We start from the raw sequence: 26616 nt of genomic DNA on the forward strand, positions 1-26616 counted from the left end.
GGCTTGTAGTGGATGTTTGTCGAAAGCCGATCGCCAGAAATGGAGACGGAGAAGTCAAGGAAGGGAAGGGAAGTGTCGGAGATGGACCATGTGAAGGTGAGGGAAGGGTGGAAATTGGAAGTAAAGTGAATGAACTTATCTAGTTCAGGGCGAGAGCAGGAAACAGCACCAATACAGTCATCGATGTACCGGAAAAAGAGGTGAGGGAGGGGACCTGAGTAGGACTGGAACAAAGAATGTTCCACATATCCCATGAACAGGCAGGCATAGCTAGGGCCCATGCGGGTTCCCATAGCAACACCTTTAATTTGGAGGAAGTGAGTGGAGTCAAAGGAGAAGTTGTTCAATGTGAGAACAAGTTCAGCCAGGCGGAGGAGGGTGGTGGTGGATGGGGACTGGTTGGGCCTCTGTTCAAGGAAGAAACGGATCACCCGAAGGCCGTCCTGGTGGGGGATGGAGGTGTGGGTAAAGAAATTTATCCTGAATTCCCTACTGGATTTATTAGTGACCATCTTATATTTACGGCCCCATAAATATGATGAGATTCTGTTAAGCTGACCAGTACGCTGCTGTACTTTGTCTTTTTCTGATGAATGAAACATTGCTGAGCCCCTGTACCCCTGTTATGGGATGAAGTGCCAGACAAGTAAAGGCACAATGTCTGGGTGTTAATCTAATAATAAGCTCATGGACTGTATAGGTGTGATAACCAGACATGTTTGTGGTTATAGTCTGGTCACAGATGAACTAAATTCCTCCAATTAGTAGGAGTTCAGGAGGTGGTCAACGGACAGCTCCAAACAATCCCATTTCCGGAGTGGTAACCAAGCTTGTGTATAAGAACAGGCCATGTTGTCAGTTGGAACAGACTGGAGAAAATTGTGCGTGAATCCACTGTACTTCTGTTCTCCAGATTGAGGAAATTATCACCAGAGCTGTGTTATGCAGCACCCTTATAAAGCCTGCAGAGACAATTTGTGTTCTTGTGAGCTTGATTATCTGGTATCTGAAACCCTGTGACTCCCGATCATTGGAGTAAGCCTCTGTGTGGAAAGGGATTCCCTGGTGTATCCCACCCGCTGACACACCAGAGTGTCCACATTGTGACTGTGGTGGTTCGATTTGACTGATTCCGATGCCTTTAATCACATCCAGGACTGAACCATGTTAATTCAGGCAACTGGGGCTTGTTAATGTTAAGAGCCCCCAATAACTGGGCTGGATTTAAAGATTATTCCCTGTTCTCTCAGTACTAGTGAGCAGAGAGAAGCTGATGTTATAGAATCATAGAGCACAGTAGGATGCTTTTCGCCCATTGTGCTGGTGCCGGCTCTCTGAAAGAGCGATGCGATTAGTCCCACTGCCCTGCTCTTTCCCCACAGCCCTGCAAAATTCTGCTTTCAAGTATCTATCCAATTCCCTTTTGAAAGTCACTATTGAATCTGCTTCCACTGATATAGTAATCTGGGATGTAATGCTTAAGTTATCCACCAGATGGAGACAAATAGTAAGGGATCACAATTACCAGTGTTTTAAGGTAATGTCCTGGCACACCACTTATTAAGGTAGTGGCATTGCATTCTGGGTATGACTCAGAGGTTGATCCTCCATCTTGCTCGTGCAGTAAGAATTGGAAGTGCTTTGCTTTGCAGCCTGTAAGAGATGTTTCTCTCCTAAACCGTGTAATTAAAAAGTTAAAGTTTTGGTTCCTGAAGTCTGGCTTATCTCAGTTCCTGACCTTACCACTCGGATATCACAACTACCCATTCAGGCAGTGCAATCCAGATCATAACAACTCGCTGCGTAAAAAAATGTCTCCTCATTCCCCCTCTGGATTCTTTTGCCAATTATCTGAAATCCATGTCCCCTCGTTTCCAACCCTCCTGCCAGTGACAACAGTTTCTCCTTCTTTGCTCTTAAAAAACCCTCGTAATTTTAACATCTTTATCACATCTCCACTTAACCATCTCTGCTCCAAGTTATATTGCATTGTTTTGTGAATATTTGCTGTCATCGAGGTGCTGGATGTCAGTGCCCGGGGAATGGGACATTCTATCCTTGTGAGCACCGAGTGTCAGCATCCAGCAATCTCTGGTCAGGGACTGTCTTTTTAAACTGACTCACCTGATGGTTTTCACTCCCTTATTTCATTATTAAACATGTCAGTTTTTGCAGAGTGACCAAGGCTGTCTGTGAAACTGCAGGAAATTTGTCTTTAAATAACCTTCTTTAGTGAAGCTGCTGTGGCTCTGGCCATTTGCCAGGCCCGCTGACTGTGGCCCCTCTCCCAGATTCCAGCCCCAGCTCTGTGCTGACTGCGGCCCCTCTCCCAGATTCCAGCCCCAGCTCTGTGCTGACTGTGACCCCTCTCCCAGATTCCAGCCCCAGCTCTGTGCTGACTGTGGCCCCTCTCCCAGATTCCAGCCCCAGCTCTGTGCCGACTGTGGCCCCTCTCCCAGATTCCAGCCCCAGCTCTGTGCCGACTGTGGCTCCTCTCCCAGATTCCAGCCCCAGCTCTGTGCTGACTGCGGCTCCTCTCCCAGATTCCAGCCCCAGCTCTGTGCCGACTGGGGCCCCTCTCCCAGATTCCAGCCCCAGCTCTGTGCCGACTGTGGCCCCTCTCCCAGATTCCAGCCCCAGCTCTGTGCTGACTGTGGCTCCTCTCCCAGATTCCAGCCCCAGCTCTGTGCCGACTGTGGCCCCTCTCCCAGATTCCAGCCCCAGCTCTGTGCCGACTGGGGCCCCTCTCCCAGATTCCAGCCCCAGCTCTGTGCTGACTGCGACCCCTCTCCCAGATTCCAGCCCCAGCTCTGTGCTGACTGTGGCTCCTCTCCCAGATTCCAGCCCCAGCTCTGTGCCGACTGTGGCCCCTCTCCCAGATTCCAGCCCCAGCTCTGTGCTGACTGCGGCTCCTCTCCCAGATTCCAGCCCCAGCTCTGTGCCGACTGTGGCCCCTCTCCCAGATTCCAGCCCCAGCTCTGTGCCGACTGGGGCCCCTCTCCCAGATTCCAGCCCCAGCTCTGTGCTGACTGTGGCTCCTCTCCCAGATTCCAGCCCCAGCTCTGTGCTGACTGCGGCTCCTCTCCCAGATTCCAGCCCCAGCTCTGTGCTGACTGCGGCTCCTCTCCCAGATTCCAGCCCCAGCTCTGTGCTGACTGCGGCTCCTCTCCCAGATTCCAGCCCCAGCTCTGTGCCGACTGTGGCCCCTCTCCCAGATTCCAGCCCCAGCTCTGTGCTGACTGTGGCCCCTCTCCCAGATTCCAGCCCCAGCTCTGTGCTGACTGCGGCCCCTCTCCCAGATTCCAGCCCCAGCTCTGTGCTGACTGCGGCCCCTCTCCCAGATTCCAGCCCCAGCTCTGTGCTGACTGGGGTCCCTCTCCCAGATTCCAGCCCCAGCTCTGTGCTGAATGAGCTGCTCTCACCTGGGGACAGCGCGTCACAATCGGCCCCAGCGCACCTGAGCTACTCACCGGGTCCCGCCCCCTTGCTGCGCCACCATTGGTTGGAGGACCCGCCACCCGTTTGCTCCTCCCGCCCCACCCCGCTCTTCCTATTGGTCCGGAGCTCCGTCAATCACCCGGGCGGTGTGAGCTGAACATGCGCGGGCCTTGGCAGCAGCCGCTGACACATCAGGTGAGAGAGCTCAGGGAGCGGGTTCATGAACCCCGGGGTGACGAGGGCTGCACACACCCCGAGTGCGGCCCCAGGCTCCGTTATTAAAACACTCAACATTATCCGCTTCACACACACCCGGGGTGGGCCTCAGGCCCGAACAAGAGCCTCCGGGCCGGGCGTTTGCCCCGAGTGGGGCGGCAGCTGCGGGGCTTTCTCGCGGTGACAGGCCCGGGGTAACGGCCGCCATCTTGAGAGGCTCAGGGGGCAGCAGGGCGCATGCGTGGCCCCCTTGGCCAGGAACCAGGAGGAGAGAATCTTGTCAATTTCTATCCTGGACTCACAGTGATGGCTTTTGTAAACTCCTTTTACAGGCTGTGAGAAGGGCAGCATTTACACACCGCAAACTCAAACCAAATATCACATCGAGATCTGACAGTCACTCCATTCATCAGGACCCGAATATCATCGGCCTCTGAATGTGGAAGGAGAAATGTTTGTCTGTTCTGTCTGTGGGAAAAGATTTCAAACATCAGTGTGACTGGAAAAGCACTGAGACACACACACCCGAGTGAGAGTGTTCCAGTGCACTGACTGTGGAAAGAGCTTTAACCAGTTACACAGCCTGAAAAAACATCACACCGTTCACAGCGGGGAGAAACTGTACACGTGTTCTGTGTGTGACCGAGGCTTCAACCGAGGGACTCAAGGACACCCGCACCACGGAGAAACCGTGGAAATGTGGGGACTGTGGGAAGAGATTCAATTACCCATGTGAGCTGGAAACTCATCAACGCAGTCACACTGGGGAGATGCCGTTCACCTGCTCCGTGTGTGGGAAGGGATTCACTCAGTCATCTCACCTCATTGAACACCAACGTGGTCACTCTGATAAGAGACCTTTTCAATGTTCTGACTGTGAGAAGAGCTTTAAAAGCAGAAGTGATCTGCTGAGACACGAATGCACTCACACTGGGGAGAGACTGTTCACCTGCTCTGTGTGTGGGAAGGGATTCTTTAATTCATCCACCCTGATTGACCACCAACGGGTTCACTCTGATAAGAGACCTTTTCAATGTTCTAACTGTGAGAAGAGCTTTAAATGCAGAAGGGAACTGCTGACACACCAGCGCATTCACACTGGGGAAAGGCTGTTCACCTGCGCTGTGTGTGGGAAGAGATTCACTCGGTCATCCAACCTGCAGATTCACCAGCGAGTTCACACTGGGGAGAGGCCATTCACATGCTCCGTGTGTGGGATGAGATTCACTTATTCATCCCACCTGCTGAGACACCAGCGAGTTCACAAATGACTGCAAGGGTTGGATTCTGCAGTTTTTGCTGCTGTTAATCACAACCAGGACTGAACCATGTTCATTCTGATAGTTGGGGTTTGTTTCTGCTGATGTTAATAACATCCATAACTGGGCGACAGTTTGATATTCTGGATAAATGTCAATTATATCAGCTTTCTTTTAAACACAGTGGCCTAGAAATTGGGTTGGGGCGCCAAAGTCACCTGAGCACAGGATTTAGCGCAGCGTTTGAGGCTTTAGCGATCATCAGATATTCAGTTCCATTGCCCCTAGAGGGAGATGCGGCGAGGCTCGAGGCGCTCCGCGTCCCTCTTAGGGCACTGAAACTGACTATCGCAGCGCAACATGCCGCAGCGCCACACGCTGTGGCACGGCACGCTGCGGTACTGCAGGCCTTCCTCCCATTGTTAAGTGGGAGGGGCCTGCAACAGCGCGATCCCTGCTCGCGAGTGCCGGCAAATGAGCCCGGCACCAAGGAGAAGTGCCGGGCTCTCAGGAAACAGCCGGCAATGCCGTGGGGGGGGGGGTCAAGAGGCCGGGGACAGAGGTGCTGGTGGCCACCCCGCACCTCCACCTTAACTTGCGCCGCTGCTGGCACAGCAAGGCCCCGTGAACCGGCAGTAGGAAGACAGAAATAGAATCCATGTAGAATGCTGGAGCAGGCTTGATGGGCCAAATGGCCTACTCCTGCTCCTATCTTCTATGTTTCTATGTTCTTCCCAGTCAATGGTGAATATGGTGAAAAGCTGAGGCTCCAGTACAGACCCCCAGGAACAACCCATGACACATCAAGTGCTCAATCATTTTGTCTCTGATAGATTCCAGTAATTTCCCCACAACTGACAGATGGTACCAGAGGCAGTAGTAGTATATTAGATAGGAGCAGACTAAGAAAGGCTATGAAAAATTCCAACCTGGGTTTAGAATGCATGTACGTAAATGCACAAAGTGTGGTGAATAAGGTTGGTGAGTTACAAGCACCATTAGCCATGTGGCAATATGATGTTTTGGCAATAACAAAAACATGGCTTGAAAACGGTGAGGACTGGGCACTTCATATTCAAGGGTACAGGGTGTTCAGAAAACATAGGGAAGGAAGAAAGGGAGGTGGGGTGGCAGTGCTGATTAAGGAAGACATTGTAGTGTTGGAAAGGGAACAAAGACAGAATCCATTTGGTTAGAGTTGAGGAGCAAAAAGGGTATGATCATGCTATTGGGGGTATTCTATAGGCCTCCAAATAGTGAGAGGGAGGTAGCAGAGCTAATCTGCAGGGAAATCGCAGCGATATGCTAGAGCTATAGAGTGGTGATATTGGGAGACTTTAATTACCCAAATATTGATTGGAATAATGCTAGGGTAAAGGGAAAGGAGGGGGAGGAATTTCTGGAATGTGTTCAGGAGAATTTCCTTGACCAATATGTTCTTGACCCAACTAGGAAGGAGGCATTGCTGGATCTGGTGCTGGGGAATGAGGTGGGCCAGGTCGACCAAGTGTCTGTGGAAGAACACTTGGGTACAAGTGATCATCGTATCATAAGATTTAGATTAGCAATGGAGAGGAGCAAGGAACAATCTAGAGTGGAACTTCTAAACTGGAATAGGGCTCATTTCAATGGGATGCAAAAGGATCTAGCCAGGGTAAAATGGAACCAAAGACTGACAGGAAAAACTGTAACGGAACAATGGGTGATCTTTAAGGAGGAGATGTTCCAAGTACAGGCTAGGTACATTCCAACAAGAGGGAAGGGTTAGGGAACCAAAGCAAGGGCTCCTTGGATAATGAGGGAGATAGAGAAGATGATGAAACAAAAAAAGAGGGTGTATGATGCATGTCAGGTGAATTCTTCAAGGGAGAACCAGACCAAATACAATAAGTTGAGAGGGGATGTGAAGATGAAAATAAGATTGGCAAAGAGAAAATATGAGAGTAGAATGGCAGTTAACATAAAAGGGAACCCAAAAATCTTCTACCGGCATGTAAACAGTAGCGGGTAGTAAGAGGCAGGGTGGGGCCTATTAGAGACAAAGAAGGTGATATATGCTTAGAGGCGCAGGGCAAGGCTAGAATACTCAATGACACCAAACTTTGAGGTGTGGCAAACAGTGATGATGATATCAATCGACTGCAACAGGGCATAGAAAGGCTAGCAGAATGGGCAGACAAGTGGCAGATGGAATTTAATAAGTGTGAGGTGATGCATTTTGGCAGAAGGAACAGGGAGAGGCAGTAAACACTTAATGGCACAGTTTTAAAGAGTGTGTAGAGACAGAGGGACCTGGGAGTTAATGTGCATAGGTCCCTGAAGGTGGCAGGACATATTGAGAGAGTGGTTAACAAAGCATATGGGATCTTGGGCTTCATAAATAGAGGTATTGAGTACAAAAGTAGAGAAGTTATGCTAGCTATGAAGAAGTTATGAACCTTTATAAAGTGCTGGTTAGGCCACAACTGGAGTATTGCCTCCAGTTCTGGTCACACTTTAGGAAGGATGTGAAGGCCCTTGAGAGGGTGCAGAGGAGATTTACCAGAATGGTTCCGGGGATGGGGGATCTTAGCTACAAGGACAGGTTGGAGAAGCTGGATTTGTTTACATTACAGCAAAGGAGGTTGAGGGGTGATTTGATAGAGGTGTACAAGATTATGATGGGTTTGGATAGGCTAGCTGGGGAAAGGCTGTTCCCACTAGTTGATGGCACAAGGACTAGGGAACACAGATTTAAGCTTTTGGGCAAGAGATAGAGGGGGGTGTGAGGAAAAACATTTTTACACAGCGAGTGGTGATGATCTGGAACTCGCTGCCGACTGAAGTGTTGGAAGCGGAGACACTCAATGTTTTCAAGGGGAGACTGGATAGGCACTTGAGGGAAATAAACTTGCAGGGCTACGGGGATAGAGCGGGGGAATGGGACTGACTGGATTGCTTTACAGAGAGCCGGCACGGACTCGAGCTGAATGGCCTCCTTCTGTGCCGTTATGACTCTATGACTCCTATAATGACTATTTCTACTCTTTGCTGTTCCCCCTGTGCCATCCCTTGCCCATTGGTGCCATGGTCTGGACTGCACTCCTTCAAGGTGTCGTCACTCCCAGCAGCCCCCAATGCTGCGTACCGGTTTGAGAGTGACCCCCCTGAAGACTCCTGCACTTCCTGCCTCTTCCTACTCTTCTGGATGGTCACCCATTTACTATCCTGAACTCTCTCTGCCTGTGGGGTGGCCACCTCCTGGAATGTACGGTCCAGGAAACTCTCAGCCCCCCGATGCTCCGCAGTGACTCCAGCTACCCCTCAAGCTCGGAAACCCTGAGCTCGAGCTCAAGCAGCTGGAAACACTTCCGACACACATGGTCCCCCAAGACACGTGAAGTGTCCGGAAGTTCCCACATGGCGCAGGAATTGCAAGCAACAATTAGAGTTGAAAAGCACAGCAGTTATGTAAAACTTGTACAGAACCCCTGTTAGACCACACTTGGACTACTGTGAACTGTTCTACTCTCTATTATTAATGGATGTAGAGGCGCTGGCAAAAGTGCAAAAAAGATTTAGCAGAATGATACCAGATTAAATGACAAAGGGATGATTCAGCAGTTTGAGCTGCGCATGCGCGGGAGAGGCTGATTGTTGGGCAGTGTGAGCTGAGCATGCGCAGTAGAAGCTGTTTGTTGGGCAGTTTGAACTGAGCATGCGCGGCAGAGGCAGATTGTTGGGCAGTGTGAGCTGAGCATGCGCGGGTGGCGAGGCTGCAGCAGGTCAGAGGGAGGCGGGTTAATGAACCCCGGGGGGACGCGGGCTTCACACACCCCGAGTGCGGCCCCAGGCCCGATTATAAGAGCAGTGAACATTATCCACCCCCACCCGCGGGTTCCCGTTTCACTCCGGCTCAAATCTCAACAAAGCGCCAAACTCCGGGACAGACAGGAAGTGAGTCAGGGAGCGTCTGTAAATGGAGGAGAAATGGTGACTGGTCAGGGAGCGTCTGTAAATGAAGGAGGAATGGAGACTGGTCAGGGAGCGTCTGTAAATGAAGGAGGAGTGGAGACTGGTCAGGGAGCGTCTGTAAATGGAGGAGAAATGGTGACTGGTCAGGGAGCGTCTGTAAATGAAGGAGGAATGGTGACTGATCAGGGAGCATCTGTAAATGGAGGAGAAATGGTGACTGGTCGGGGAGCGTCTGTAAATGGAGGAGAAATGGTGACTGGTCAGGGAGCGTCTGTAAATGAAGGAGGAATGGTGACTGGTCAGGGAGCGTCTATAAATGGAGGAGAAATGGGGACTGGTCAGGGAGAGCCCCTCACCAGAATTGGGAGATATTACAGAGGGAAAGCTTGTAGGAAAGGACAGAGTATTGTGGGGTGAAGCCAGCGTTAGCACCTTTAGGGGAGGAGAGAGAGGGGAATCTTCACCATTTTCCACTGAGTCCTACTCGGGACAAAGGACAGGACTTGCAGCCAGGGCCCCAGCACCAGGAAACCCAGGGTGCAGCGCCTCCCCCATCCAAGCCGCCGCTTCCTGGTTTCTTCTGCCGTTTCCACCGAGTCCGACTCGGGGCAAAGGACAGGAGCCAGGCTCCCAGAATGGCCCCGGGGAGCATGAGCACTCTCAGCGGGGAAATCAGCGCCTTGGATAGAGCGGTTTCTGGGGTGCGGGGGATTGTGGGTGCTGTGGCCACCATTAGTCAGCCATCCTTTGTCTCGTAAACTCCCTGCCTTCTATCCTATCACAGACCTTCCCTTTTGTTCTTTCATCCCCTCCCCACTTTCCCAGCCCCTACAGTTACTTAAAAATCTGTTCCATTTCCTCTTTTTTCCAGTTCATCGACCTGAAACATTAACTCTGTTTCTCTCTTCACAGATGCTGCCTGACCTGCTGAGTATCTCCATCATTTTCTGTTTTTATTTCAGATTTCCAGCATCTGCAGTATTTTCTTTTTGTATTAGTCAGTGGCTGTGGGGAAGTTTATTGCAGGCTGATGGAAGGTCAGCGCCCTGAACCGTTAACCCTCTTTCTCTCTCCACAGATGCCGCCTGACCTGCTGAGGATTTCCAGCATTTTCTCTCTTTATTTCAGATTTCCAGCATCCGCAGTATTTTGTTTTTGTTTTATTGCTCGCGTTTCTCACAGAACCGAGTCTGGAAACTCAGACCGACCAATCCAGAGCCGGGTTGTATCAGGGTGAGCGCTGGATGAGGAGGTCAGTCCCTGGCCGCCTGTGTAGGTCTTTTTGTTGCTTCAGTTTGAGCCGGAGTGGAGATGGAGGAGAAGCTGCTGGGTTTAACCCCCAGTACTTCTGAGCCCAGGAGAACCCAACAATTTCCAATGTGAGACTGTCAAGGGAGGTGGATTCTGGGGGAGATTAGGTTGTTAAACAGACACTGTCCCTACAATGTAAAAGACTATTGTTTTAGGAACAAGTATTTCTGTAGAGGAGTTTAATCTATTTTACATATACAGATTTTTTAACTTCATTCTTGGGATGTGGCTGTCGCTGGGAAGTCCAGCATATATTGTCCATCCCTAATTGCCCCTGAGAAGGAGTGGTGAGTCGCCACCTCTTGAACCGCTGCAGTCCGTGTGGTGAAGGCACTTCCACAGTGCTGTTAGGTAAGGAGTTCCAGGATGTTGCCCCAGCGACGATGAAGAAACAAGTCGGGAGGGGAACCTGGGGTTGATGGTTTTCCCATGCACCTGTCGCCCTGGTCCTTCTCGGTGGTGGAGGTCGCGGGTTTGGGAGGTTTTGTCAAAGTTATTGTCGAGTTGCAGATGTACAAAGGCCCCCGCCCACCTCTATCTCTCCTCTCCTGCTGTAGAGGCCAGAGTCTTGTGAAGGATATTAGCGAGCCAGTTGGATGTTTACGATAATTCGGCAGCTTTCATAGTCACGTTTTTCTAGTGCCGGCCCTGCAAATGACCAGATTCATCTCACGCTCTTTTCCTGTTTTAAATTCATTTTACAGGATGTTAGAAGGGGAGGATTTGCAGAGGGGAAGCTCAAACCAAACATCACTTCCAAGATCTGACAGAGCGACTTGATTAATTGGGACCTGAATATCATCGGCCTCTGAATGTGGAAGCAAAAAGCACCATTCAATTACCTGTTTGTTCTGGAAATTCATAGGCGCAGTCACACCGGGGAGAGGCCGTTCACCTGTCCTGTGTGTGAGAAGAGATTCACTCAGCCATCTGCCCTGCTGAGACACCAGCAAGTTCACACTGATGAGAGAGAGTTCAAATGCTCCGACTGCGAAAAGTGTTTTAAATGCCCTGAGGCACTGATGGAGCACCAGCACATTCACACCGGTTACACACCGTTCAGCTGCTCTCTCTGCGGGAAGAGGTTCAGGAGATCATCTCACTTGCTGACACACCAGCGAGTTCACACCGGGGAGAGGCAGTTTACCTGCTCCGAGTGTGGGAAGGGATTCACTCAGTCGTCCCACCTGCTGACACACCAGTGAGTTCACACCGGGGAGAGGCCGTTTACCTGCTCTGAGTGTGGGAAGGGATTCATTCAGTCATCCCACCTACTGACACACCAGCGAGTTCACACTGATATGAGGCTTTTTACATGTTCTGACTGTGAGAAGAGATTTAAAAGCAAAAAGGATCTGCTGAGACACCAGCGAGTTCACACTGGGGAGAGGCCGTTCACCTGCTCCGAGTGTGGGAAAGGATTTATTAATTCATCCAATCTGCTGAAGCATGGGCGAGTTCACACTGACAAGAGACCTTTTAAATGCCCGGACTGTGGGAAGTGCTATAAAAGTTCTGGGGAACTGACATGCCATCAACGTGTTCACACTGGGGAGAGACCGTTCAGGTGCTCTCACTGCGGGACTGGGTTCAGGCGATCATCTGAACTCACACTGGGGAGAGATCTTTCACCTGCTCCGTGTGTGGGAAGGGATTCACTTGTTCATCTTACCTCACTACTCACCAACTTGTTCACACCAATAACAGACCTTTTCAATGTTCTGACTGTGAGAAGAGCTTTAAAAGCAGAAATGACCTGCTGACACACCAGCGAGTTCACACTGGGGAGAGACCGTTCACCTGCTCTGAGTGTGGGAAGGGATTCACTCAGTTATCCTACCTGCTGACACACCAGCAAATTCACACTGGGGAGAGGCCATGCACCTGCCCTGTGTGTGACAAGAGATTCACTCGGTCATCCCACCTACTGGCACACCAACTTGTTCACACAGTTAAGAGACCTTTTACATGTTCTGACTGAGAACAGATTTAAAAGTGAAAAGGATCTGCTGAGACACCAGCGAGTTCATTCTTGGGAGAGGCCGTTCACCTGCTCCGTGTGTGGGAAGGGATTCACTGATTCATCCAATCTGCTGAAACACCAACATACTCACACTGGGGAGAGGCCGTTCACCTGCTCCGTGTGTGGGAAGGGATTCACCTGTTCATCTCACCTGCTGAGACACCAGCGAGTTCACACTGGGGAGAGGCCATTCATCTGCTCCATGTGTGGGAAGGGATTCACTCAGTCATCCCATCTTCTGACACACCAGCGAGTTCACAAGTGACTGCAGAGGTTGGATTCTGCTATTATTGCTGCTGTTAATCAGATCCAGGACTGAACCATGTTCATTCTGACAGTTGGGATTTGTTTCTGCTGATGTTAATAACCCTATAACTGGGCTGGTGTTCAATATTCCGGATACCTGTCAAATAAATCAGCTTTGTTTTAAACACATTGTTGTAGATTTTTTCTTTCCCACCTGAGTGTTTAGCATCACCTGGCTGGAGCTCAGAAAGGACAATCTGGGGGAAGGATGGTATGGATGGAACAGAACTTCAGCCTGGACACAGTCCTTCAGGGCCACACTGAGAGGGGCAAACGGCACTTTGGTCTTTCTCGTCTCTCTTCACTAACAGCAAAGTCGCCGTGTGGGTTAATCTTGAGGCCTGTAAGAAATGTGTCCCAGCCGCTCTCTTCCATGGTTCAGAGCTCCTAGGCATGGAACAGAAGGCTCCTTTACAGCTGTGTTTAGAGTCAGGAAGAACAACAGTGAATGCTGGAAACGTGCTGTCAAATCAGAGATTGGTGTCAAACTGCGATCTGTTCCTGACTGAAAGTGAAACAGGTTTAAATTTCCAGTCTAAAAATGACTGGTAATTATTCCACGAAGATTTAACGTGTTTGTGGGACAGTCCTGAGTCTACCATTTTAAGGCAGGCATTAACTCATTTAAAATAAACACATTTAAAATAAATTGGTTGACGTCTGCATTAAAATAGCAGATGGAAGAGTTCACAGGAGCCTGTTAACTGCTGGTACAATTATACAACAGACATTTGATCTCCAGATAAAGAAGGACCTGCAGTGTGTTTCCAGGAATTCCCTGTTTTATTGACGTACCCATAACATCCACGGGGGAGCGATCCCAACAGTTACTCTGGGATCACTCCCGCTGTGGAACTCCACCACTGACCCTGCTGACGGTTGTAGGCTCAGGGAGTGGGGCCTCCTGGAGTGGACTTTTAAGAAAGCTGGGTTTCGGTATCCTGACAAATATATGCCAAGGAACCAGAGGAATCCTTACTAAGGAACCATCTGGGCTGTTACCTGCCTGCGTAGGTCTCGGGGTGGATGATGCCTGACTTGCCGAAATTTGAACCCAGTTTGTAACAAGACGAATTCAGTTTACAGAAGAATAGGAACAAATATCACCCACAATTGAGGGAGATAAAAGCAGCCATTAGAGAAGCTCAGAGGTCTTTGGAAAAGAAAATGGTGCAGAATTGTGGTAAGAATAGCAAAAGCTTTTCCAGCTACGTTAGGAGTCTGAAGACATAGTTACACAGAGTTACAGAGAGTCTACAGCACAGGAACAGGCCATTCGGCCCAACTGGTCTCTGGTGGTGTATGCTCCACACGAGTCTCCTCTCACCCTCTTCATCTAAACCTATTAGCATAACCTTCTATTCCTTGCATCTGTGCTATTCGCCTCAACTACTCCTTGTGGTAGCACGTTCCACATTCTTACCTCTCTTTGGGTAAAGAAGTTTCCCCTGAATTCCTTATTGGATTTATTAGTGACTATCTTATAATTATGACTTCTAGTTTTGGACTCCTGCAGTGGAAACATTTTCTCCAGGTCCACCCTATATAACCTTTTCATAACTTTAAAGACCTCTATCAGGTCACCCATTGGCCTCTTTATTCTAGAGAAAAGAGCCCCAGCCTGTTCAGCCTTTCCTGATAAATATATCCTCTCAGTTCTTGGATCATCCTTGCAAATACTTTTTGCACTTTCTCCAGTGCCTCTATATCCTTTTTATAATATGGAGACCAGAACTGTTCAGAGGACTCCAAGTGTAGTCCAAGCAAGGTTCTATACAAGTTTAACATAACTTTTCTGCTTTTCAATTCTATCCCTCTAGAAATGAACCCCAGTGCTTGGATTGCTTCTTTTATGGCCTTAATCTGCATCCCTACTTTTAGTGATTTGTGTATCTGTACCCCTACAGCCCTTTCCTGCTCTACCCCATTGAGTCCAAATAATTTCCAAGTAGTGTGTGGCCTCCTTATTCTTCCTACCAAAATACACTACCTCACACTTATCTACATTGAAATTCATTTGCTAATTACACATCCATTCTGCAAATTTATTCATGTCTTCGTGCATTTTCTCAGTCTTCCTCAGTATTATCTACACATCCCAATTTGGTATCATCGACAAATTTTGAAATTGTACTTCCGATTCCCGAGTCCAAATCATTTATGTAAATGTGAACAACAATGGTCCCAGCACCAATCCATGTGGAACACCACTTTTCACCTTTTGCCAGTCTGAGCAGCTACTCCTGACCCCAACTCTCTGTTTCCTGTTTTGTAACCAGCTTGCTATCCATCCATAACAATATGTAAGATCTAGAAGATGAGTAAGGTGTGAAGTGAAGGGCCGGGCAGCAGAATGGATTGAAAGATAGCTACAAGATAGAAATCAGAGGGTTGGAGTTAAGGGAAGTTTGCAGCCATCTTTCCATCGTATTTGTGTGTGTCGCTGTGCACTACATAGCTATTATTGTTTGTTTCATATTTGTGGTGCACTAGGGCTCTTGCCTAAACGGTTTTTGTTCCCGTCTGATGACAGTGGGACTACTTAGTGTCGCCCCTACCGGTAGTCAAAAAAGGCCCATCTCAATCGGATGAGAAAAAAATGAATGTTCTGTCCACCAATTGGGGATTTCAATGGCAGTGCAGTTCACCCAGAATCCACCGCGCCCTATCAATGACGGCAGGAGCCCAGTGCGCCGGCGCGGGTGTACATGTACATTGCGCATGCGCAGTCTGAGAGTCGGTGATGGATTGAGCGGAACAAGCGGGTCAGCGCCGGGAAGAGATTCTGGACGCAGGGGATGGATTGGACCCGCGGGTGGGTTTAAAAACTTTATAAACACCTGGTGTAGTCCTGAGGCCCCGAATAAGAGCCCACAGGCCCCGTGTTTCCCCGGTTACAGGCCCGGTCAGTGACCGCCCGGGTGATCCGGGTCACCGGCCGCCATTTTGGACAGGGCGGGTCTCACGGCGCATGCGCAGTACTTTGGGCAGGAACAAAGAGTGGGCGGGGCTTCAGGGTCTCTGTCAGTTTGATTGGTCCACATGTTACTCCCATATTAGTGGCCCCTGAAAAGGAGCCTTTGTTGGGCTGATTCTTGTTTGGTGACCTTGGGGCAACCCAGTCTCACCCTATTGGTCCATCCAAAAAGGCCCAGTGACCAGCAGAGAAAATCAGCAGCTCATTGATTTTATTCTCACTCTGCACACAGCGGGTGTAGAACTGAACCCAACCAGAGTAGAGAGAGGGGGAAAACTGGGAGTGGAGGAAAGAAATGTTGAAGATGGTGCGATGGGTTTGGATTTCAGCACAGGGAGGAGGGAGAGTGTGTGGGACGGGGATTTACAGCTTTGGGGGAACAAGAGAGGAAAGAATGTTCCATAAAAACTAGAATTGTCTGTTCTGAATTTCTAGCCTGTACTTACAGTGATGACTTTTGTAAACTACTTTTATAGGTTAGAAGAGGAAGATTTACAGACAGGAAGCTCAAACCAAACATCATGTCAAGATCTGACAGAGTCACTCGATTCATCAGAACCTGAATATCATCGGCCTTTGAATGTGGAAGGAGGAATGAGTGTCTGTTCTATCTGTGGAAAAAGATTTCAGTCATCAGTGTGACTTGAAAAGCAGCGAGACAGACACACCTGAGTGAGAGTGTTCCAGTGCACTGACTGTGGAAAGACCTTTAACCAGTTACACAGCCTGAAAAATCATCGCACCATTCACAGCGGGGAGAAACCGTACACGTGTTGTGTGTGTGGACGAGGCTTCCACTGATCGTCCAACCTGGAGAGACACAAGGACACCTGCAGCATGGAGAAACCGTGTAAATGTGGGGACTGTGGGAAGGGATTCAGTTACCCTTTCTAGCTGAAAATTCATCGACGCTGTCACACTGGGGAGAGGCCGTTCATTTGCTCTCACTGCCTGAAGACTTTCAAAGAATCATCCAACTTGTTGAAACACCAGCAAATTCACAGTGGGGAGAGGCCGTTCACCTGCTCTGTGTGTGGGAAGGGATTCTCTCAGTCCTTCCATCTACTGTCACACCAGCAAGTTCACAAGTGACTGCAGGGGTTCGATTCTGCTGTTATTGCTGCTGTTAATGACATCCAGGACTGAACCATGTTCATTCTGACAGTTGGGGTTTGTTTCTGCTGATGTTAATAACCCTGTAACTGGGCTGGAGTTTAATATTCTGGATAAATGTCAAATAAATCAGCTTTAATTGTCCACTCAGGAAGTGTATTTAACAGAAGCTGAACAAGGAAACACATCACGGCCCAATAATTCAGCTCTGTATTCACAAGAGAAAGACTGTTATCTAACTCCTCAAGTGGACAAGATCAAGAAAGATCCCAAATGTAAGAATTCCATTACTCTATTCTAAATACCTTTCAAATCCTGACCAGTTCCTTCCTTATTCTAGAATTCCCCATCCCTGTGGGAGTCGATATTGGTCAAAAACTACAAATTGGAAATTTTTAACTGATTTTTCTCTTTCAGGTGTTTCAAGCTGACGAGGTCCTTCACTCAGAGAAACTCCAAGGAGACTCTTTGATTTAAACACAGCTCTCCCCTCTTTTATATCCGGGATTAAGAGTTTACGGGAATTTGAATATCTGACCACTCAAATTTAAAAGGGCCCGTCAGTCCTCTACAGACTGAACCAATGACACAGCTCTGGGTCAGTTTGAATTATTCCTCTCTCCGGCCTGTAACCGATGAAACCTGTAACACTGAGGCTGAAATTCCACTGCCGTGTGCTGGGGGTGCAGGCAGTGCTGGGCACAGAGGGAGCAGCACACCGGGTTCAGAGTGGGCACGCTGGGTTTGCCCTTGCCCGGGTTTTCCGATGAGCTTGTCCTGGAGCCCAGTGGGCTTTCACTGCTCCGGGGTATTTCCGGGCATGTCCTCGCTGCCCCTGGAATTCCCACACATTGCCCCCTGGGTGTGAGGCCAGCACTCTGTGCCTTTAAACACTGGAGTGAAGCCGAGTCCTGCAGGCACACAGTCACCAGGAGGAGTTTCTAACTGTCCGCACCGACCTTTGGGGGAGATTATCCCGCCTTTGGGCCGGTTGTGGTTTCTTCCCATTGTCCCGTTGCTTGTTCCCTTGGATTGGATCTTTATTTGTTCCCTTTGGTTTGGTTTCAGTTTCACTGCTGGACCCACCACTCAAAGCACTTTGTCTTTGAAGGCAGCAGGACAAGATTATAAGGCTGTTATAAAAAGCACTCGGGATCCTGGGCTTTATAAACAGGCACAGAAAGCAAGGAAGTTAGGCTAAACATTAATGAATCACTGGTTAGGCCTCAGCTGGAGTATTGTGTCCAATTCTGGGCACCAGGCTTTAGAAAGGATATCCAGGCCTTGGAGAGGGTGCAGAGGAGATTTAGGGGAATGGTAACACTGCCAGGAGGGCTGGTAACAAAAGTGCACAGATTTCAGATAATGGATAAAAGAACTAGGGGGGAGATGAGGAGAATGTTTTAATGCACAGAATGATTCTGATCTGGAAGGTGGTGGCAGCAGATTCAATAGTAACATTCAAAAGGGAACTGGAGAAATACTTGAAAAGGAGAGGTTTACCGGGCTGTGGGGAGAGAGCGGGGGAGGGGGACTAATTGGAGAGCTCGACCAAAGAGGCAGCACAGGCACGATGGGCCGAATGGCCGCCTTCTGTCCTCGATGATTCTATCAGTAAAATATTTTCTGATTATGTTTCACAGCCGGAATTCAGCCTCTGATTCTGCGGTGAATTCCAGGCCGCATTCGTCGAACAACCAAACTTTGTTTTGTTATTCATTCTCGCTGGCAAGGTCGTCATTTATTGTCCATCCCTCGTTGTGAAACGTAAACAGAAGAAATACGGTCAGTTACACAGGGTGCTGGGGGAGGGGTTACTGAGTGACAGTGTGAGGGAGCTGGATTAAGATCAGTAGAGATACAGTCAGTAACACAGGGTGCTGGGGGAGGGGTTACTGAGTGACAGTGTGAGGGAGCTGGATTAACATCAGTAGAGATACAGTCAGTAACACAGGGCGCTGGTGGAGGGGTTACTGAGGGACAGTGTGAGGGAGCTGGATTAACATCAGTAGAGATACAGTCAGTAACACAGGGTGCTGGAGGGGGGGTTACTGAGTGACAGTGTGAGGGAGATGGATTAACATCAGTAGAGATACAGTCAGTAACACAGGGTGCTGGGGGATGGGTTACTGAGTGACTGTGAGAGAGCTGGATTAACATCAGTAGAGATACAGTCAGTAACACGGTGCTGGGGGAGAGGTTACTGAGTGACAGTGTGAGGGAGCTGGATTAACATCAGTAGAGATACAGTCAGTAACACAGGGTGCTGGTGGAGGGGTTACTGAGGGACAGTGTGAGGGAGCTGGATTAACATCAGTAGAGATACAGTCAGTAACACAGGGTGCTGGGGGAGGGGTTACTGAGTGACAGTGTGAGGGAGATGGATTAACATCAGTAGAGATACAGTCAGTAACACAGGACACTGGGGGAGGGTTACTGAGTGATGTAAAGTTCGCGCCTCAATAATACACGGACTTCGGGAGAACAGTTTAACAGGTACTTTACTGAACAAGAGGCAGCTTGAAACTGAAACTACAGAAGCCTGCTAGGGCCTTTTATGCAGGGGTGGTCACTGCCGGTACTGCAGTCTAAGACCAGTTATTCCCTTAAAGGTACACACACAACAATTCCTCCCCTTTTAGATAAACAGTACATAACATTCATAGAAACATAGAAGATAGGAGCAGGAGTAGGCCATTCGGCCCTTCGAGCCTGCTCCGCCATTCAATGTGATCATGGCTGATCATCCAAATTCAGTACCCTGTCCCTGCCTTTTCCCCATATCCTTTGATCCCTTTAGCCTCAAGAAATATATCCAACTCTTTCTTGAATATATTTAATGAACTGGCCTCCACCACCCTCTGTGGCAGAGAATTCCACAGGTTCACCACTCTCTGGGTGAAGAAATTCCTCCTCATTTCAGTCCTAAATGGCTTACCCCTTATCCTTAGACTATGACCCCTGGTTCTGGACTCCCCGGCCATCAGAAACATCCTTCCTGCATCTAGTCTGTCCAGACCTGACAGAATTTTATAGGTTTCGATGAGATCCCCTCTCAATCTTCTAAACTCCAGTGAGTATAAGCCCAATCGACACAATCCTCATACGTCATTCCTGCCATCCCAGGTATCAGCCTGGTGAATCTTCGCTGCACTCCCTCCATGGCAAGAACGTCCTTCCTCAGGTAAGGTGACCAAAACTGCACACAATACTCAAGGTGGGGTCTCACCAAGGCCCTGTACAACTGTAGCAAGACATCCTTGTTCCTGTACTCGAACCCTCTTGCTATGAAGGCCAACATACCATTTGCCTTCTTAACCGCCTGCTGCACCTGCATGCTTACCTTCAGCGACTGGTGCACAAGGACACCCAGGTCTCGTTGCACTTCCCCTTCTCCCAATCTATTGCCATTCAAATAATAATCTGCCTTCCTGTTTTTGCCACCAAAGTGGATAACCTCACATTTATGCACATTATAGTGCATTTGCCATGTTTCTGCCCAATCACCCAACCTGTCCAAATCGTACTGGAGTTTCCCGACATCCTCCTCGCAGCTTACCCTCCTGCCCAGCTTTGTGTCGTCTGCAAATTTGGAGATATTACATCCAATTCCCTCGTCCAGATCATTAATATATATTGTGAACAGCTGGGGTCCTAGGACCGATCCTTGCGGTACCCCACTAGTCACTGCCTGCCACTCGGAAAACGACCCGTTTATTCCAACTCTTTGCTTTCTGTCCGCCAACCAGTTCTCTATCCAAGTCAATACCTTGCCCCCAATCCCATGTGCCTTAATTTTGCACGCTAATCTCTTATGTGGGACCTTATCGAAAGCCTTCTGAAAGTCCAAATGCACCACATCCACTGGTTCTCCCTTATCTATTTTACCAGTTACATCCTCAAAAAATTCCAGTAGATTAGTCAAGCATGATTTACCTTTTGTAAATCCATGTTGACTTTGTCCGATCCTGTCACTGCTTTCCAAGTGCTCTGCTATTACATCTTTTATAATAGACTCTAGCATTTTCCCCACTACCGATGTCAGGCTTACCGGTCTATAATTCCCCGCTTTTTCTCTACCACCTTTTTTGAATAGTGGGGTAACATTAGCTACCCTCCAATCCATGGGTACTGTTCCAGAGTCTATCGAGTTCTGGAAGATGACCAGTAATGCATCTACTATTTCCAGGGCCACTTCCTTAAGTACCCTGGGATGTAGACCATCAGGCCCTGGGGATTTATCGGTCTTCAGTCCCATCAATTTTCCTAACACCATTTTCCTACAAATACTGATTTCTTTCAGTTCCTCTCTTTCATCAGACCCTATGTTCCCCGGCATCTCTGGGAGGTTATTTGTGTCCTCCTTTGTGAAGACAGAACCGAAGTATGTATTTAGTTGGTCTGCCATTTCCTTGTTTCCCATTATAAATTCCCCTGATTCTGACTGTAAGGGACCTACGCTTGACTTCACCAATATTTTTCTCTTCACATATCTATAAAAACTTTTACAATCATTTAACAACTAAATAATAACTAATTACAATTACAATTTTCTCATAATATATACATCAACTGAAATAGTCATTTATAAGTTCAGTCTTTGAGGAGGCTTCCTGATCCGGACTGGATAGCGCCTTTCTCGAGTGTCCTGTTCTGGCGGTGGAGTCAATTCTGGCTCATTGTCATTGGTTGGTTCGTCAGCTTCCAATACGCCTGCTTCTGAGGTAGACGCAATCTGTACTTCGGGCTCATTACCAGGTGCACATGCTTGTGGTACAGGTTTGGCTTGTTCCTGTGACTCTGGAATCTGGTCAGCATGGCGTCTCACGATGCTCTCTCCAACGTCCACTGTGTGCATTAGTGGTCCCTGCTGTGTGCATATTGTGCCTGGCTGCAATTTTTCTGTTCGGTAGTCGCGGGCCAAGACTGGTTGCCCTATCCTGAAGCTCCTGGTTGGCTTCTCATTTATGTGCTGGAACTGCTTATCCTCAACATCTCGTCTTATGTTTGGTTTGAGCAAATCCAAGTGACATCTTAGTCTCTGGTTGAAAAGCAGTATGGCTGGAGTTTGGTTGGTTACTGCATGTGTCGCATTCCGGTAAGCAAACAGGAAGTTATCCACCTTGTGTTGCAGTGGTATGTCGTCATTATACATTGCCTTTATGGCCTTTTTAAAGGTCTGAACAAACCTCTCAGCCAATCCATTTGTGGCTGGATGATATGGGGCAGATGTGTAATGTTTCACCCCATTATTCTTCAGGAACCTCCGGAAATCCTCAAACACAAACTGTGGGCCATTCTCGGAACAGATCTGTTCTGGCAACCCATTCCTGGCGAAGATGGTCCTTAGGACTGCAATAGTTTTCTCCGTGGTGGTGGAGGACATTTTAATGACCTCTGGCCATTTCGAATGGGCGTCCACAGCGATTAGAAACATTGAGTCCATAAATGGACCAGCGAAATCAATGTGTACCCGTTGCCATGGAGATGAGGGTCACTCCCAGGGATGTAGCGGGGCCTGTGGTGGAGCGTTTTGGACCTTCTGGCATCCTGTGCATCTCTTGGTCATATCCTCGATTTCTTTATCGATTCCCGGCCACCACACAAACGCCCTGGCTAGGCTCTTCATTTTTACCCCTCCCAGATGACCCTCATGAAGCTCATTGAGTACTCTATATCTCAACTTGGGTGGAATTACCACTCGGGATCCACACATCAAGGTTCCCCGGCACACTGACAGCTGTTCCCTCCTTGGCGAGAATGCTGGCAACAGTGAGTCGCCATATGCTGGCCATCCCTTCACCGTCAAATCATAGACCCGAGAGAGTGTTGGGTCATTTCGGGTTTCCTTCTCAATACTTGCGTTTGTAACAGGCAAACATTCGACTATGGTCGCATGGAATATCTCCACAGGGTCCACTGCAGGTGCTTCTTCCGCCGTAGGCAACGGTAGGCGCGACAGCCCATCAGCGTTTCCATGTTGTTTCGTACCTTTGTACTGTATGTCATACTGATGTGCCCCTAGAAAAAGTGACCATCTTTGCAGCCGTTGCGCCGTCATCACCGGAACGCCCTTCTTTGGGTTAAAAATTGAGACCAGGGGTTGATGATCAGTCAGTAGGGTGAATTTCTGCCACGCTGAAAACCTGTTCTAGCGTCAGGTCCTTTTTTGAAAGTAGTCGTTTCTGGGTTCCTTCACTCTGGAGCCCGCAGACAAACTTATCCCGTAAGGTGTCTGCCAGTCCTGCTCCGAACTGGCAGTGCTTCGATAACTTGCGTAGTTCCATAAGATAGTCAGCATTGCTCTCATCTTTGTGCTGGTTTCTTTTATGGAACTTGAATCTTTGTGCTATCAGCAGTGGTGTAGGGCTTAGGTGTTCCTGTAAGATATGAACAATCTCCTCAAAACTTTTCTCCATTGGTTTAGCTGGGGTAATTAAATTCCGCAATAGGCCGTACGTACTCGCACCCATCAGATTTAATAATACCGACGCCCTCTTTCCATCAGCCACCTCATTTGCCTTGCAGTACACTTCAATTCTTTCCACATACGTGGTCCAGTCTTCTACCTCGTTGTCGAAAGCAGTGATACTGCCGCTTTTCGGCATCTTGGGCGATTTAAAATGGTGCCTCCCGTGCTTTTGCTTCTTCCCCAATGGAATAAAATGGCGCCTCCCGCGCTTTTGCTTCTTCCCCAATGGGATAAAATGGCGCCTCCCGCGCTTTTGCTTCTTCCCCTTACTGCCACGCTGCTCCTAGCGTTCTACGGGGTAATGGCGGCGACCCGCAGCTTCGGCGCGTCTCGCTTTCCTTCCCCCCCCCCGTTTAGTTTCTCTCCACTGTCCTGTTCTCGAGCACCGACCGCGCCCTGTGCGCTTCACCCTCTCTCGTTTTCTTTTCCCGGCGACGCTGTGCGGCCCGATTTGTAGAGCCGCTCGATCGAGCTTGAGCCCGCCGCAGTCCGGAAGTGTCAGTGCGCTACCTGCTACCAGCAGGATTCGCTGGAACCACAGTCTCTCCCGCAATTCTCCGAACACCGATGGATTCTTTGGGCGGTTGCCCTCGGTCGACGCCCGTTGCTCAGACTACGACCTTCCAGGACCTTCCTTTCAGGCGAGATCCCCGTGAGATGATGCCACACTGCAGGTGAGTTCGAACTTACTCGTCGCCACTGCAAAGTCCGCGCCTCAATAATACACGGACTTCGGGAGAACAGTTTAACAGGTACTTTACTGAACAAGAGGCAGCTTGAAACTGAAACTACAGAAGCCTGCTAGGGCCTTTTATACAGGGGTGGTCACTGCCGGTACTGCAGTCTAAGACCAGTTATTCCCTTAAAGGTACATACACAACAAGTGACAGTGTGAGGGAGCTGGATTAACATCAGTCGAGATACAGTCAGTAACACAGGGTGCTGGGGGAGGGGTTACTGAGTGACAGTGTGAGGGAGCTGGATTAACATCAGTAGAGATACAGTCAGTATTCCGGGCATACTCCAGCCTGAAATGCCTCAGCCTGGGCTGATGATCTGTCTGTGTTTTTGGGAGTTGGTTTGTGTGATCAAATATATCAGTGATTTTAATGAGACACTTTCTGTGTCCCAGCTCCTGTAAATACTGGCTGTAAAGGGGCCGGACTCTCGGGATGCTCCACACCGCTGGCTGCTCGTGTGTAAGTGATCTCCCATCAGATTAATGTGCTTTTTTTTTCAATTGATTTATTCTTTATGGGACATGGGCATCGGCAACATTTATTCCCCATCCCTAGTTGCCCTTGAGAAGGGGGTGGTGAACCGCCTTCTTGAACCGCTGCAGTCCGTGTGGTGAAGGTGCTCCCACAGTGCTGTTAGGGAGGGAGTTCCAGGATTATGACCCAGCGACGATGAAGGATCGGCGCTATATTTCCAAGTCAGGATGTTGTGTGACTTGGAGGGGAGCTTGGAGGTGGTGGTGTTCCCCTGCGCCTGCTGCCCTCGTCCCTCTAGGTGGTGGAGGTCGCGGGTTTTGGAGGTCATAGAATCGTAGAATCATAGAAAGTTACAGCACGGAAGGAGGCCATTTCGGCCCATCGTGTCCGCGCCGGCCAACAACGAGCTAGCCAGCCTAACCCCACTTCCCAGCTCTTGGTCCGTAGCCCTGCAGGTTAGAGCATCCCAAGTGCACATCCAAGTACTTTTTAAGTGTGGTTAGGGTTCCTGCCTCTACCACCCTTTCAGGCAGTGAGTTCCAGACCCCCACAACCCTCTGGGTGAAGACATTTCCCCTCAAATCCCCTCTAAACCTTCCCCCAATTATTTTAAATCTGTGCCCCCTGGTTTTTGACCCCTCTGCTAAGGGAAATAGGTCCTTTCTATCCACTTTATCTATGCCCCTCATAATTTTATACACCACAATAGGTCTCCCCTCAGCCTTCTCTGTTCCAAGGAAAACAGACCCAGCCTATCCAGTCTTTCCTCATAGCTAAGATTCTCTACTCCTGGCAACATCCTTGTAAATCTCCTCTGTACCCTCTCTAGTGCAATCACATCTTTCCTGTAATGTGGTGACCAGAACTGCACGCAGTATTCCAGCTGAGGCCTAACTTTGGTTTGGTTTGGTTTCAGTTTCACTGCTGGACCCACCACTCAAAGCACTTTGTCTGATCTGCCCCGGGAATGAGCAGACACCTCCCTCACCTCCCACACTGCACCATCTCTCCTCCTCTTTCCCCTTAGTTGTGTTCCACACTCTGGGCCTTGGGCCTTCCCCGGGGATTCTCAGTATGAACAGGTGGGATGTGTTTGGAGACAGGGTGTCCCGGCTCTCCACCTTTAAAGGGACAAGGAGACGACCAGCTGGGCTGAATGGCCCTGCTTTATGACATCACTGCAGCACCTAGCAACCAGCCTCCCTGAGCCCTGCTCATTATGGGCTGGGTTTAGCTCAGTGCTGTTAGAGGAAGGGAAACAGGAGCAGGATTCGCCCCGTGTGGAGCCCAGGATTAATGGGGAGAGGTACAGGATCAATTTATACCTTATTGAGTGAGAAATGTCATTGTCCCGGACACTCCCTGTCCCTCGGTATCTGTGTCGGGGAGCGGCTGATGGGTTTACTCTGTATCTAACCCGTGCTGTACCTGCCCTGGGAGTGTTTGATGGGACAGTGTAGAGGGAGCTTTACTCTGTATCTAACCCGTGCTGTACCTGCCCTGGGAGTGTTTGATGGGACAGTGTAGAGGGAGCTTTACTCTGTATGTAACCCGTGCTGTACCTGCCCTGGGAGTGTTTGATGTGACAGTGTAGAGGGAGCTTTACTCTGTATGTAACCCGTGCTGTACCTGCCCTGGGAGTGTTTGATGGGACAGTGTAGAATCATAGAAAGTTACAGCACGGAAGGAGGCCATTTCGGCCCATCCTGTCCGCGCTGGCCAACAAAGAGCTATCCAGCCTAACCCCACTTCCCAGCTCTTGGTCCGTAGCCCTGCAGGTTAGAGCATCCCAAGTGCACATCCAAGTACTTTTTAAATGTGGTTAGGGTTCCTGCCTCTACCACCCTTTCAGGCAGTGAGTTCCACACCCCCACAACCTGGGTGAAGACATTTCCCCTCAAATCCCCTCTAAACCTTCCACCAATTACTTTAAATCTGTGCCCCCTGGTTTTTGACCCCTCTGCTAAGGGAAATAGGTCCTTTCTATCCACTTTGTCTATGCCCCTCATAATTTTATACACCTCAATAAGGTCTCCCCTCAGCCTCCTCTGTTCCAAGGAAAACAGACCCAGCCTATCCAGTCTTTCCTCATAGCTAAGATTCTCTACTCCTGGCAACATCCTTGTAAATCTCCTCTGTACCCTCTCCAGTGCAATCACATCTTTCCTGTAATGTGGTGACCAGAACTGCATGCAATACTCTAGCTCAGGCCTAACTAGTGTTTTATACAGTTGAAGCATAACCTCCTGCTCTTGTATTCTATGCCACGGCTAATAAAGGCATGCATTCCGTATGCCTTCTTAACCACCTTATCTACCTGGCCTGCTACCTTC

General features: G+C 49.2%; 1 long non-coding RNA gene and 1 pseudogene across 1 annotated transcript; both read left to right on the top strand.

Annotated features, from left to right (window-relative positions):
- Window positions 1-630: 630 nt before the first annotated feature.
- On the top strand, window positions 631-12835 carry LOC147118603 (uncharacterized; annotated as a pseudogene).
- A 2401-nt stretch (window positions 12836-15236) lies between these two features.
- LOC147118604 (uncharacterized) lies at window positions 15237-25408 on the top strand. Its single transcript, XR_015077933.1, has 4 exons — window positions 15237-15322; window positions 15961-16872; window positions 18241-18382; window positions 24202-25408. It is a non-coding gene; the product is annotated as an uncharacterized LOC147118604 (long non-coding RNA).
- The last annotated feature ends 1208 nt before the right edge of the window (window positions 25409-26616 follow it).

Source organism: Somniosus microcephalus, chromosome 4 (assembly GCF_052327205.1).
Source record: "Somniosus microcephalus isolate GS21.2 chromosome 4, FLI_Smic_1.0, whole genome shotgun sequence".
NCBI classification, from domain to species: Eukaryota; Metazoa; Chordata; class Chondrichthyes; order Squaliformes; family Somniosidae; genus Somniosus; species Somniosus microcephalus.